A 15,959-nucleotide genomic window follows, 5' to 3' on the forward strand; every position below is an offset into this window, starting at 1 on the left:
CTTAAAATATTTCATAGAATTAAATGATAATTAAATTAAAATTTCCAAAATTCTATTCCACACTGCACTACCGAGTAATTAAGCCACCAAATTAGTATTGATTTTAAGCCACCAAATTCATGTTTAATGAGAATCAAATGACATTAGCATTGATTTACGCGGTGATGGGAGTGGTCGTGATGGTTGAATGAGACGGGTATGTCTGTTGAACCTTAATTTATATAATTTCTGAGAGTGCTTTGAGACACACATGGCTGGTTTTTTGCATCATTATTTCATCTTTTACAGCAATAAAACCTCGTCTGCTATTTCATCATAAAGCTGCGCTTGTGCTTCATACTTTTAGTGAAAATGGCAGAACAAGGAGTAGACAATGTGGAAGAGTTGAAGGAAGAGATTTACAATGAAGAGCTCCTGGACTATGAAGAAGAGGAATTGGACGCACAAGCATTGGAGGAACATGTTGCCACTGATGAAGCCTCCAAGAAAGGTTATGTGGGCATTCATAGCTCTGGTTTCAGGGATTTCCTACTGAAGCCAGAGCTCCTTCGAGCAATTTTGGACTCTGGATTTGAACATCCCTCAGAAGTTCAGCACGAGTGCATTCCTCAGGCGATTCTGGGCATGGATGTACTCTGTCAGGCCAAATCTGGAATGGGGAAAACAGCAGTTTTCGTGCTTTCAACTCTGCAGCAGATCGAACCCACAGAAGGCCAAGTCTCTGCCCTAGTTTTGTGCCATACTAGAGAATTGGCATACCAGATATGCCATGAATTTGAGAGGTTTATGACTTATCTGAAAGAATTGAAGGTTGCTGTATTCTATGGAGGCCTACCTATCAAAACTCACAAGGCAATATTAAAAAATGAATCCCCCCAAATAGTTGTTGGGACCCCTGGAAGGATTCTGGCATTGGCAAAAGACAAGGATCTCAGTCTGAGAAATATCAGGCATTTTATTCTGGATGAATGTGACAAAATGCTGGAATCTTTGGACATGAGGAGAGATGTACAGGCCATTTTCAAGATGACCCCTCATGACAAGCAGGTCATGATGTTTTCAGCCACACTGAGCAAGGAAATCAGGCCTGTCTGCAAGAAATTCATGCAGGATCCTATGGAGATATATGTTGATGATGAGGCCAAGCTCACACTTCATGGTCTAGTTCAGCACTATATAAAACTGGCTGAGGTAGAAAAGAACAGGAAGCTGACTGATTTGCTGGATGTCCTGGATTTCAACCAGGTGGTTATATTTGTGAAGAGTGTGAAAAGGGCTTCTGAGCTATCCAAGCTGCTGGTGGGGTGCAGCTTTCCTTGTACCTGCATTCATTCTGGAATGCAGCAGGATGAAAGACTGATGAGATACAAAAGTTTCAAGGAGGGGAATAAGAGGCTTCTGGTTGCAACTGATCTGGTAGGCAGGGGAATTGACATTGAAAGAGTTAATATTGTTATCAACTATGACATGCCTGAGTCTGCAGATACTTATTTGCACAGGGTTGGAAGGGCGGGACGGTTTGGCACAAAGGGTCTTGCAATTACCTTTGTTTCCTCTGCTTCTTCATCAGAGGAGGATGTGCTGAAGCAGGTTCAAGAACGTTTTGCAGTTGATATCAAGGCACTCCCAGCACATATAGAAGCATCAACATACATGCCATCATAGCCATTGAAATCTGCACTGGTGTCTGCAATAATTATCCTTCTGATTCATCTCAGTTTTGGCATGGTCTGGTTTTATTTTCTGTTCATAAAAACACAGCAGATTCATAAAATTGAAAGGAACAATGGCAATCAAGGCATTTGTAGACAGACCATCACAATTTCAGTCTTATCCACGAAATTTCCTTGGGGGCATTCAAATATAAGAAATGTTCAACAAATCATTATAATGTCAAAAAGTGCCAAGTTTTACTATGGTTACTGAAATTTTCTTATATAATAATTCAGTTTTACTCTGCTTACTGAAATTTTCTTATATAATAATTCAGGTGTGATAAATGAATATTTTATTTTATATATTCTGTATTTTAATTTAATAGAGTGTCTAAAATTTTTTAACTAGTTGTTTTTAGTGAGAATTTTTGGAAGTTTTTCTGGTTTAATTTTTCTAAAATCTTATAAGAATTTATTGAAATCATAAACTTGATGGGTAAATCAAAATACCTTAAATTTTTTTTAAATGCTGAATCTATATACAATAAAAAAAATCAATTTAAATAAAAACAACTTCATTTTCTAATTTAATACTACCAACTGCGCTATTTAATAAATAAATACTTTATTTTCTATATACATTAAAAATTAATTTATATTAAAAATATCGAACAATATCCTGTGTATCCAGGAATTCTCATATGTGTAAATTAATAATAAAATGTAATTATATAGCCTTTTTTTGTGCTGAGAAAAAAATTAATAATAATAAAATGTAATTATTTCAATGTATTTTAAAATGAAATTTAAATAGTATAATGATTCGGAAATGTAAATTAACTATAATAAAATATTATTATTTTAATGTGGTTTAAATGAAATTTTAATATTGTAATGTTTGCGGTCTCAGCAAGTGTCTCTATACCTATTATTCAAGTATCTGTGTTCCCTGAGTCATCATCCGGATGCCCTCTTCCTTTTTTTCTGTGAACTCTTGACCATGCTGTATAATTATATTTTTATTTTTATTTTTTTTTATAATATTTTTTAAAATTAAAATTTAATATTTACAGGGTAACAAAAATTTTAATTATCTATATTTATTCTTAGTTTATTAAAGATTTTAGTAATTTGTAAATAGGTTTTGTTAAAATATTATCTGTATTTGTATTATGGTTTATCAATACCACTTGCTCAAAAACTATATCTTGTTTCAAAATCAAAATATTTAATGAGTAATTTATTTTAATTTTATTTTATAACGTGTTGGCCAAAAATTTCTGTTATGTGATTTCTACTAAAGGCTTTGCTTAATTCATAATGGATCACAAAAACGTGAATATATACATTTTTACACCCACTAAATACTAAAAACAAGTTATATTGTTCTTATTTTGGTCAAAAAAAAACTTCGACTTTCAATTAGTATTGAAAATTTTAAACAAATTCTATGAAATTTATTAAACTCTTATCATGTTAATTTTTTTATATTAATTTTTAATGTTATATTAATTTAAAATTATATATATATAAAATTTAAAATTATCAATCACATTTTGTATAAGAAACAAATACTAAGTAGTTACAGTGCATATTGCACTTGTTTTATATTAAATTCGACCAGATGTTGCCCATAGATTTAAACCCAAAGCCGAAGAGTCCACATGCTACATAAATCTCTTCACCATTAAATTCTATAATCGTCCACCTTCTTGGAGCTATAAGTTTTAGATGTAGGATCCAAAAGTTTTAATTTTGTTTTTCATAATTTTCCTTGGTCGATTTGGAAGGCCTCTTACCATGCGGGAATACCCCACAGTGCTACAAAAAAATCAACACTCCTTAGCGAGGGAGGTATTCTCTGCAACAAATTTCTCCTTAGTTGAAATTTCTCCTCAATAAGAAAAGTTCATGAGCTTGCCATATTGATACATATTTATAAAATAACTCTATCTTGGAGTGACAATGTAAGCATTCAGGGTTTTGGCTAAATTCCTTTGTCACTCCTTAGGCAAATGTATCAATCTTCAATCTCCTCTGGTCATGACTTAGCCAAGTCCTTCTGGCATCCAAGTTATTCTAGCTTCTTAGGAGAGAATTTTCCTTTGGACCATTCACCTTTATGGTCAAAGTCATTTATGACGTAGCCAAGTCATTCTGGATTTAAAGGTGAATTGCATTTATCTACTTCAGTTGACATAGTCAAGTCCTTCTGGCTTCTAAGTAGAAGATTTGTCCAATCCTATAATTTCCCTAGGACATTCACCTCTGGTTGACCTAGGCAAGTTCTTCTAGATTCAAAGGTGAATGTATCCAATTCCTTTGGTCAAAGTCCTTTCTGGCTTCAAGAGATGGTCTGTCTTGATTCTGTAAATGCCATCAATCCCTCTTAATGAGGGACTCAGGCATTCGACATCACACCAAGCTTTCCTTTGAAGTATACAAACTTCACTCTAGATAGAGGCTTGGTGAAAATGTTAGTAATCTTCTCATCTGTGGATATGTTGTAGAGCTCCACTACCCCTCTTTGCACCATGTCTCGAATGAAGTGATATTTGATCTCAATATGCTTCGGCCTATCATGAAAAATTGGGTTCTCTTAAAGCTTGACACATATTTCATTATCACAAAATATCACAAGTGACTCAAGCTCCTAATCAAATAGTCTTGCAAATAGCTTCTAAAGCCACACTACTTCCTAACTTGCAACACTAGCTACAAAATATTTTTCTTGTGTTGTATTGAGTGCAACTGAAGTTTGCTTCCCGCTAAGCCAAGCTATCATAGCAGAACCCAAGCTGAGGCAACATCTTGATGTGCTATTCTTATTTTTTGCATTCTCGGCCCAATCTGGATATGTATATCCTTGTAGCTTCACTTCACCACTTGAGACATATCTTAAGCCGTATCTAACTATGCCATGCAAAATACCTCAACACATGTTTTGCTGCAACCTAATGTATCTGCCTTGACTCAACCATATACTAGCTTAAGGCGTTTATTGCAAAACAAATATTTGCCCTGGTGTTAACCAACAACATCAAGGATCTAATCAATTTCATGTACATAGTGGGATCTACCAAATCTAAATCTAAAGTGGAATCATTGAGCTTCTTCATATTGGTCACCATAGGTGTAGTCATGGACTTGCATTCCATTATACCGAAACTCTTCAAGATCTAAATAATGTACTTCCATTGTCCAAGGAAGATCTCATCGGGTTGTTGTCACACCTTCGTCCCTAAGAAATATTGCATCAAGTCAAGATCCTTCATCTCAAATTCTGAGGCCATCTCCTTCGTTCACCTAGTGATGAGTATATTTTCCCCAGTAAGCAACAAATCATCAACATATAGCACCAAGATCAAAGGATCACCTTTAACAACCATGAAATAAAGATCATGATTTGCATCACTCTTGGTGAAGCCCAAACTCATTAGATATCCATTAATCCTGGAATACCATGCCCTAGGTGTCTGCTTGAGTCCGTGCAAAGCCTTCTTCATCCTACAAACATGGGACTCTTTCCCATGCACCTCAAAGCCATGAGGTTTCTCTAGGTATAGTTCCTCATTACTTACACCATTGATGAATGCAGTCGTTACATCTAACCCCAACCCATAACAAAAGCAAGAGAAACAATAGTTCTAATAGATGTGTACTTGGTAACTAGAGAAAATGTCTTGTCATAGTTTACTCCCTCTTTATGAGAGAACCCTATTTCCATGAATCTCGCTTTGTACTTCTCAATATTGTCATCTGCTATATTCTTGATCTTATAGATCCATTTGGAAGTCGCCATTGATTTCCTCTCTAGTCTCAGAACTATCTCCCACACATCATTATTCATGATGGATTGATATTCCTCCATCATGGCATCCTTCCAAACCTACTTTCTTGTTGCTTCCTCATAACTGGAAGGCTTAGAATCAATGATGTGGCTCATTAATGCCATATAGCCTAAGTACCTTTGAGGTCGTTTACTTTCCCTGAATGTACCTCTAAGATTTGCATGCCCTTTTGCATCTTGTAGAGTATCATGAAGCAATGTCAGCCTCTTCCTAGTTACAACACCATCTCTTGAAGGATTTGATGGTTCTATTGACTCCTCTTGATATTTTGAAGAATGAGAAATTTGTTTAGAGGGAAATTTACCTGCATTCTTTAGAGTCTCATGATTCTCATCATCAATCTCCATGTTGGACTTTCTAGACTTCCTGAAGGCTACTTCTTCATCAAAGGTAACATCTCAACTAACTTCAATTTGATGTTGTTGTGAAATGTAGATATCGTATGCCTTAAAAGTCTCATTGTACCCTACAAATATATCTTTCTTCCTAGAAGGTTTTAAGGTGATAGCATGGAGCTGGGTTACACTTTTTGGCAAGAGAAGGTGCATTTATGTGAAAAAAGAGGGTTCAATCGAACAATTTAAACGCTCGACCGAGCCATTGTTAAGTGCTCGATTGAGCTCCTCGAGTGCTAAAAAAATAGCTCAATTGAGCCATTTTTAAATGCTCAATCGAGTTCCTCGAGTGCTAAAAAAGTAGCTCAATCGAGCAATTTTTAAGTGATCGATTGAGCTCCTCGAGTGCTAAAAAAATAGCTCAATCGAGCCATTTTTAAGTGCTCAATCGAGCTCCTCGAGTGCTAAAAAAATAGCTAAATCGAGCCATTTTTAAGTGCTCGATCGATCTCCTCGAGTGCTAAAAAAATAGCTCAATCAAGCCATTATTTTCTATTAAAAAGCGCACCCGCAATCTGCACGCGTCATTTTTGCATAGATCGCTGGATAACTAAGAGCTCGATCGAGCCATTGGAGCATGGAGCTCACCAACAACCCCACCAACCTGCTAGATGCTCAAACCAAGATAAGTTTCCTATCCTTTTTTTGTTTTTTATTTATTTTTTCTTGTAAAATTAATAAATTAATTTGAAAAAAAAAATGTACCATACAAAAACCATGAAAATCACCAAAAAAAACCCTTCAAAAGCACTTTGAAAACCATAAAAATAACCTTATAAAACCATGAAAACAACCTAGAAAATCACAAAACTAGCAAGAAAATGCTTCAAAAACAACGAAAGAATTATAATTTAGGTTTTAAAATCTTTTCTTACTTGCAATTTGGTAGCATGTTTATTATGAGTATTTTATGATTTTGAATGGTAAAAACATTATTTTCTAATTATTTTAAGTTTTAAATTTTTTCGTTAGCAATTTAGTGAAATCAACATTTGTTTTTTCATTATTTAAAATGCTTTTTTAATTTTGAACAAATTTGATCGAAAATACACCCCAAAAACTCCAAAACTGAAAACAACCAAACTATTTAACCAATCAATAAATTAATTAGAAACTTGATATTGACATGATGGATGTGGTTGCTCGTGGTGTTCAACCCCTCTCTCTCTCTCTCTCTCTATATATATATATATATACTATTTAATCAATCAATAAATTAATTAGAAACTTGATATTGACATGATGAATGTGGTTGCTCATGGTGTTCAACCCCTCTCTCCCTCTCTCTCTCTCTCTCTCTATATATATATATATATATATATATATATATTTAGATAAGAACATTTGGGCAGGTTAACCCAAAAGGGAATCTTTTAAAGCCCATAGGCCAAACTAGCAAGGCCTAATCCCAAGGGCGTCGAGGAGAATTGACCATGTGACCTCCCAATCGGCGAGGTACTTAACAACGGGGACTCAACCAATTGAGCTAACCCTTGGGGCTATATATATATATATATATGGGCTATATCTATATATATATATATATATATATATATATATATATAAAATAAAAATAGTATGATTACTTTTTAAAAATTATTTATTTAAATAGAATATTAATCTTTAAAGATAAAAATTTAAATAGAATATATATATATATATATATATATATATATATATATATATATATATATATATATATATATATTCTTTTCTTCTTCGAGGAAATATTTGGGTAGATCCACCCAAAGGGATCATATCTCTTCGACTTATTAGCATATCCTAACCTCGAGGGCATCAAAGAGAATTAACCCATGACCTCCCAACAACAAAGTGTTTTAGTGACGAAAACTCGACCAATTGAGCCATCCCTTAAAGCATATAATATATAGATCTATTTAACATCATGTAACAATATAACAAAACATAACTTAGTTATATATATATTATTTAACTATAACATAACATAAAATGTATAACATAACATATTTCTATAGTTCTATTTAACCTATATATATATATATATATATATATATATATATATATATATATATAAATAACAAACATAACTATAATTCATAGCTATATAATTATAAATATAACTATATATATTTAATTATTATAAAGTTATAACATCACATAGGTATGTATTATAGTTCTATATATATTTTGTTTATAACATGACATAAAATATTTAATGTGTATATATAGAGAGAGATAGAACGCGCATAACATAGCCTAGCATGTAACATAACTATAACTATAGTTTATAATATAACTATTTAACTATTATAACTATAACATTATATAGCTATATATTGTAGTTCTATATATATTGTTTATTTCACATAAAATTATAACTATAACATAACATAATGTAACATGTATAACATAACTATAACATTTAACATAGCATAACTATTTGAGACATAATATATGTGTGTTTTTTTTCAAGTTTCAACAATGCATCATTGATAGATACATTAATTTCATCATGAAAAATGCATTTGGAGTGAATAAAAGTATTCTGACTCTTTTCTAATTTCTTCCATATTGTTTCATTATGTAGTGCGCTAAACAAGAAACATTGCCTTCATGTGCTTGCACCTAATATATGCTATGTGTGAAAGCTAACCATTATAAGAACTTAAAGTCTATTGGAATATTTGGTTGGCATAAAATTTTATTAGTTTCGCAAATAGGTTTATTTTATTTTTTCACATATATATTTACATATTTATGTCCTATGAATAAAATGCATTATTTAAAAACGGGAAAAAGTGTGAAGGTAGATTTGATCACTTCTTTTGATTGTGTTTACATGGAACTCAATACTTTGGTTGATAAATTATCAAAAAATGGACTCTAAAGTTTAGGACTTCAGGCTAGATTATTCTACTTGAGTTTATAAATTGTTTTTTATCAACATTCTTTTTAAGTCAACATTTTTTTCTTGGATTAGTTTATATGCATTATATGTAATGGTTTTGTATTATATGTAATAGTTTAGTTAACATTTTTTTCTTGGATTAGTTTATATATATTATATGTAATATGTAGAGGCATCCCATATATGTGCCCTCACCGTAGGTTGTCAGAGTGCGAGGGGATCTATTATACATGGTCGGGCACGTGATAGATCACGTAGCCCACCTAGAATGTGTGTTCCACTCATAGATCCTACCTTCAATGCCAATCAGAGTGTCAGAGGTAGTGTTTCTGTCTCTACTAATGATTATGCTACCTCCAGTGGACCTTCTTTACCTATTTTGTAACAACCCTGGTTAAAAATCCATGTAAAATATATAAGGCCACGGTGATGGGACACATATTCCAAGCTCAATGGTGGTGGAAACATCCTAGTGGGTGTTGATTCGGTTTGTTATGGCTAAGGAAATTGGCAAAGACACTCGCTAAAGCATTAAATGTTGAAAAGTGTGCAACAAGAAATGCTTGTTGAGAGTGCAACAAGATGATGGAGCTTAGTGAAAAGAGTCGCCTTCACTAAGTGGGCCCACAGGCTATTTTTGGCGCAAGTCTATTTTTAGACTATGTCTATTTTTAGACATATGGATCATGTCTATGGATTGCAGGTTGCTGTTTATGGATGATTGGTCAAGTTGGGAAAAATAGATGGACTTCTATTTTTGATGAAAGTGTGAGTGATCACAGTGTGAGTGATCAAAGTCTATTTTTAGACTGGCTGTCAAATATTATTGTCTCATAATTATATTTGGACTATAAACTTGATCTTATTCTCTTGGAGCACTTCAGGATGAGCTACGGATGTGGTACATGCAGATCCCAGAGGGAAATACGTGGTTACCTATGGGATGACTAATATTTGCATGCAGGACTTCAATTAGAACTCAAGTGAGTTGAGTTTAGTGGACTGGAGGTGCAGTTGATGGAGTTGTGTTCAGTTTAACTTTGTTAAACTAGGTGTATTTAGTCTAACTGATCAATAGACTAGAGATGAGTTGGGTGAATTACTTATTAATTAATTCACAAGTTATTAACTCATAATACAACTATAGAATACATCAGTTAACTCAGTTGCATGTCAGTGCATGTTCAGTTCAGCAGGGACATGTGTTAGAGAATCAGATTGCTATCAGTTGTGACTATAGTTGTGCACCAGATCTTGCACAATCAAGGGATTGAGTATGCCAATGAGTTTGCTCACGTATTTGCCCAGTATTGTAGCCTTTGCTCACGTCCAACAAAGTGTGAGTGATTATTTTGAGGTGAAATACGAGTTTGGTAAACCATTCTCATCAGTTCTTGAGCAGGTATTGAGCAGTGGAGGCAGGCAAGCAGCGGGGGAGATTTGGAGATCAAATCTGAGCTGTATTGTGTGTAACAGGTGGAGATACTTGTGAGAAGTATTATGCTTTTTAATGTTACATGATTCAATCAATATAATATACAGATAGGTGGGGTTTTTAGCGAGATGCTTTCCTTGGGATACATACTGTGTTTATGAGTTTGATTGATGCTTCTATGTGTGCCTGTGAATGTTTCTGCTTCTGTAAATTGATGATCAACGTAGAGGAGATTATGTATTATACATGTTCCGCTTATAATTGTATGATCATGATAATCTCTGTGAATATGTGTTAAATTATTCAAAATTTCTACATTAAAGAGGCAAAAAGGAATTTTGGCACATTTATTTATGAAAATAATGGAAATTAGGAGAAAATGAAGGTAAAAGGTAACATGTTGTATGCAGGGGGAATGAAGGCAAATAATGGAAAATGAAGAAAATAAAGGCCTCATTAATAAAAAGGCTTCTAAGGATCAATGGGAAAGACTTGAACAGTTCAGTTTTGGAGCTCCCTCATTATTCTCTCTCTCTCTCTCTCATACTCTTGGATACTTAGAGTTTTCTTGGAGCGCTCTTGGTGTTGGCATTATGATATAGGTGTTGTCTTTGATGACAACTCACTCAGATGACAGTTCATAGTGTAACAGGTTAACTTACAGATCAGACTCTAGAGATTGAAGAAAGAGAGTGGTTTAAGAATTACACGCTAGTTCACTTTGTCTAAGCAGTGTATACACACGGGTTAATAGAACAAAAGGAGCGTATATGTATACACACACGCCCACAGGAGGAAAAGAGCATACATGTTGGAAAACCAAGGTTTTGGTCCGAGGTATTTGGTCCAAGGTATTTGGTTTGAGGTATTGACCCTACGTATTTGGTCCTAAATGGTTTTGGTCCAAGGTATTGACAAAGGATCTAACTACATAAGGAGGAAAAGATCATTAGGCCAAGGCATGTAAGTAATGAATATCTTATGAAGAGTGAGATCAAAAGCAAATATGCATGTTATGGGTTTATGGTGCTTTGCTTGATATGAACTAAGGATGAACCTTAGCGGTTGATTGGGGATGAGATCTAATGATGCATTAGGATCTTGAGACCTAAAATGAATTATATGGTTTGATCATGGATAGACTAGGCCTGAATGCTAACGCATGATTTACATTGTAAATTTTCTGATCTGGGTATGACTGAAGTCTGGAATAGTTGTGATGTTTTAAGTTAGCATTTGCAGATCTGTACGCTGGTTCGCTTTGGTAAATGTGTATACACGCTGGGTCGGCACATCAAAGTAGCATATACATTATGAAATATGATGTTTGAAGTTGCAGTTGGTTCTGGTTGTTGATGTAGAGTTCTGGGTTCAACTCTATATTCTGGTGACTGTGTTCTGAATGTTCAGATTGATTGATTGTGATTTGCTTTAGTGATGATGGGTTTTCAGTGATTGGTTGTGTAGCAGTGGTGATTTTTTTTAACTTCAATGTTGCTGATGGGTCCAACATGAAAATTTGATGAAACGAGGCCTTCAGATTGTGGTGTTGTGTTCCAGGAGTATCCAGTCTAAAAATTTATGAAACATGGTCCCTGGAGGAAGAAGTGAAGGTCGTAGCCCTCTGTATGCCGGCGCCTACGTACTGGTAAACATATCGGCCAGTACAAGAGCCAGGGGTTTGGAGTTCCCTTCTAGTAGCATTTGGAAAATGAGTGAAGGTTGGAGCCTTCTCTAGGTCAACGCCTACGTACTAGTAAACAGATCGGATAGTACAAGAGCTAGGGGGTTATATCTCCCTTCCAGTAGAAGCTGGAGAACGAGAGAAGGTTGTAGCCTTATGCAGGTGGGTGCCTACGTATTGGTATGAATCTGCACCAGTACAAGATTGTAAACATGTTTTCCCCATATTAAAAGAACACAACAATAGGTGGTTTTTGTCCCGCATTGGGTTTCCACCTTAAATCTTGGTGTTCATGTGTGTTTCTTATGTGTGATGGTTTGTTCTGTTATTACTGCACATGGTTACTATTTATATGGTTAATGAAGTACTGATGCACTGATTAAAGATCAACATATGATGAATTAACTGAATCATAAGTTTGCTGGATATACATTGGTTGCCTTAAATACAGTTGCATGTACACACGAGTTACCTTCATTGAAGTAGCATATATAAATCAGAGTATGAAAAGAAAAAGTTATTGATTTGACTAATATTGATTCACCCCCCCTCTTAGTATTATTTCCAATGCTTGGAGGGTGTGGCATACTTGGAGTTTTGGATCGAAAAGGTAAAGGAAGAGTAGGAAATCACAAGAGGGCATCAGTATCAACAACTACAATGGGTTTTGCTTGCAAGTATAGAGTTGCATGTATGTTTTCATCATCAGTTTTGGCATGCATGGTACATGCATGTTGTTTCTTAGTCATGATCTGTCATTGGCATGGAGGATTGCTTGGATTGATAGTGGATTTTCCTAGCCTTGCCATTTCCTAGATAGCCATGGTGATTGTGGGTTTACTTTTCAGTGCTTGTTTTGGTTGGTTCTCATGTTTCCTTTATCTTAGGTTGAGTTATTAGTTCTTGGAAGCCTTGGTTGGACAAACACTCTGGAAGCCCTATAACGGCTTATGTTGAGTTACTAGTCCTGGAAGTTTTGGTTGGACAAACGCTCTCAAAGCCCTCTAAGGGCTTGGGTTGAGTTACTAGTCCTAGAAGCCATTGTTGGAAAAACTCTATGGAATCCATCTAAAAACTTGGGTTGAGTTACTAGTCCTAGAAGCCTTGGTTGCATAGAAAATTTTAGGGGCGAATGTTCGCCCTTTGGCGAAATTAAGGGGTTTTAAATTTTTAGTGGGCGAATATTTTGTATCATAGTACATTTTTACAAATCACCTCAAATAGGCCACCTTATTTTAAGGGAGAGGGTAAAAAAGGTAAATTTAGCCCTTGAAATTAGGAGTTACAACCCTCCATTTGCCCATTTTCAAGAATAGGTTTTATTTAAGTGAATCCATTCGCCCATTTTCTAGAATAGGTTTTATTTAAGTGAATCCATTCGTCCATTTTCAAGGATAGGTTTTATTTAAGTGAATCCTATGGGCCAAAGGCCCAAATATCATATTTATAAAAGAGGTATAGTAAATTAATAAAAATATAAATAAATGAGAGGTATGGTAAATAAATAAAACATTTTTTATATTTACTCCATAAGTCATCTTATACATGCAAGGGTGTAAACAAATAAAAATATAAGTAAAGTGGAGGTATGGTAAATAAATAAAACATCTTTTTATACTTACACAAAAGGTATGGTAAATAAATAAAAATATAAATAAACTAGACGCATGGTAAATAAATAAAACCTCTTTTTATATTTAGTCCATAACCCTCGTTCTATTTATGAAGGCTCAAGAAAGAGGTTTTATTTAAGTGAATCCTATGGGCCAAATACCATATTTGTAAAAGAGGTATGGTAAATTAATAAAAATATAAATAAACGAGAGGTATGGTAAACAAATAAAACATTTTTTTATATTTACTCCATAAGTAACCTTATATTTACGAACACTCAAAAAATGCATTATATTTAGGTGAAACCTATGGGCAAAATACTATGGGACAAATACCATGGACTAGATTGTTATTAATACAATGCAAAAAAACATTATTAACCCTAATATTAGTATTAATAAAAATAAAAATGGGACATGGTATTGACCCATGGTATTCACCAAAATGGCACATGGTATTGACCCATGGTATTCACCAAAATGGCACATGGTATTGACCCATGGTATTCACCTGGAATGTAGCCTATTTAAATGGGGGAATTAAACCAGCATAGATCCATCTTTACTCTGGATCTACTAACCCCTAGAGGTATCAAATATCGTGATATGCAAACTAGCAAAGAGTGAAAAAATATTTGATCCGATGAAGAGTAAAAATGGATGTTGTAATTTAATGTATGTTAAACATTTTAGCTTGGTTAAAATAAAAAATAAAATAAAAATCAACTATTAATTTTATTAATTTTTATAAATTACTAATAGTAATTTTTAAGCTCTAGGTTTATGATAACCCATGATATTGACCCATGGTAATACCATGGTATTCATGTGAGCATAGACTATTTAAAGGGGAAATTCTATCATCTTAGATCCATCTTAATTCTGGGTCTACCAAGTGCTCAGAGGGATAAATAGATTTCATCCCCCTAAGAGTGGTAGATGTGGAGTTAAGATGGATATAGGTTGGTTTTTATGATAATGAAGATATTAAATAGACTTAGGAAATTATATTGTAAAAACATCTTAAGGTGAATGGTTAAAGCATAGACATTGGACAAGTATATTTGTATACTTTTGTTTTAAACTGAAACAAATCTAGGGCTAAAAGGAATGGATTGATTGCACTAGTCATCCTTCTATAACTTTCCAACATATGCTGGAGTAAACAGATTGTAATTTGGGTAATTTTTCTAATTGCAAACAGGAACATACTTGTGTATTGGCAAGGTGGTTACAAGGTCCCTAGAAGTGATGAATTTTAATTTTTCTTGGTTTTATATATAGTATTAGGTTTTTTCTCATGCTTTCTGTGAATGGCACGGGTGAATCTTATCCTACACCCACTAGGTTATCGATATGTAATTTCGGTAATTTTGATTTCAAAAGATATTTTAAAGAAATGCAATGATTTCATTTTTGTATTCAATAAACACAAGATTTTATAATTGAGTAAAATATTCACCATGCTTGGTGAGAGATTTGCCAAAAAATTATATATACATATCATATTATTCATAAAATCGCCTTCCATTTTTCCTATACACCATGGAGATTCGCCAATTTATTATACATGTAAAGTTAGGGTGGGTTCTTAAATTTTCCCTGCTTGGTTGGACAAATGCTTTGGAATCCCTTGTTGGGTTGAGTTACTAGTCCTAGAAGCCCTGGTTGGAAAAACGCTCTAGAAGCCCAGCAAATGTTGTGGGTTGAGTTACTAGTCCTGGAAGCCTTGGTTGGACAAATGATTTGGAGCCCAAAAACAGCTGTGGGTTGAGTTAATAGTCCTAGGAGCTGGGTTAGAACAAACGCTCTGGAGCCTTGGAAGGCTGGGATAGAGACCGATCTGATGATGGTTTTGGTGATGTCCAACTGTGAGGTGGAATCACTATTTGATGGGTTGAGGTGGATGGCCTCTGGAAGCCCTAGATGAGTTTTGATTGATGTGTTCTATGAGATCCCACATTCATGACTGGAATATGGAATATGGCACGAGGGTGAATGGCTAAAAACAGAATTGGCTCAGTCGTTCTATGGTCGGGTGGAATGTGGTAGTCCCATCTTCGGTTGGTTTATTGCATTTATTAATGAGAGATTCATTCCCTTGATTTTCATGTGAAAAATGTACTGATGTATATATGGATTTTGATGGTTGATATGTTTATTGTATTTATGTTCCTATTGTGTTGGTTATATGCACATCTTATGACATCCACTATGTATGACTCTCAGCATGTTTTTACTTGTATATGAATGGATAATGTGTTTATGGCCTAATAGATTAATATGAAGCAAATGGCATGAGGGAACAATGGTTCATAGCGATTCTTAGATAAGTATGAGATCCCTACACTTAAATTTGTTGTTTACACCTGTAGGTAATGTGTTGAGAATATGTTTGATGAAATGCTTGTCATGGCTAGTAGGGGTCTGGTTAAG

The 15,959-nt window shown here is 34.3% G+C and overlaps 1 pseudogene; it reads left to right on the forward strand.

Moving 5' to 3' along the window:
• The first annotated feature begins 535 nt into the window (after positions 1–535).
• On the forward strand, positions 536–1,665 carry LOC149204536 (DEAD-box ATP-dependent RNA helicase 15 pseudogene; annotated as a pseudogene).
• Positions 1,666–15,959: the final 14,294 nt, after the last annotated feature.

The sequence above is a fragment of the Pinus tabuliformis genome, chromosome 1_2, assembly GCF_031772625.1.
Source record: "Pinus tabuliformis cultivar Carrire ecotype Pingquan chromosome 1_2, CPIR1, whole genome shotgun sequence".
Classification (NCBI taxonomy): domain Eukaryota; kingdom Viridiplantae; phylum Streptophyta; class Pinopsida; order Pinales; family Pinaceae; genus Pinus; species Pinus tabuliformis.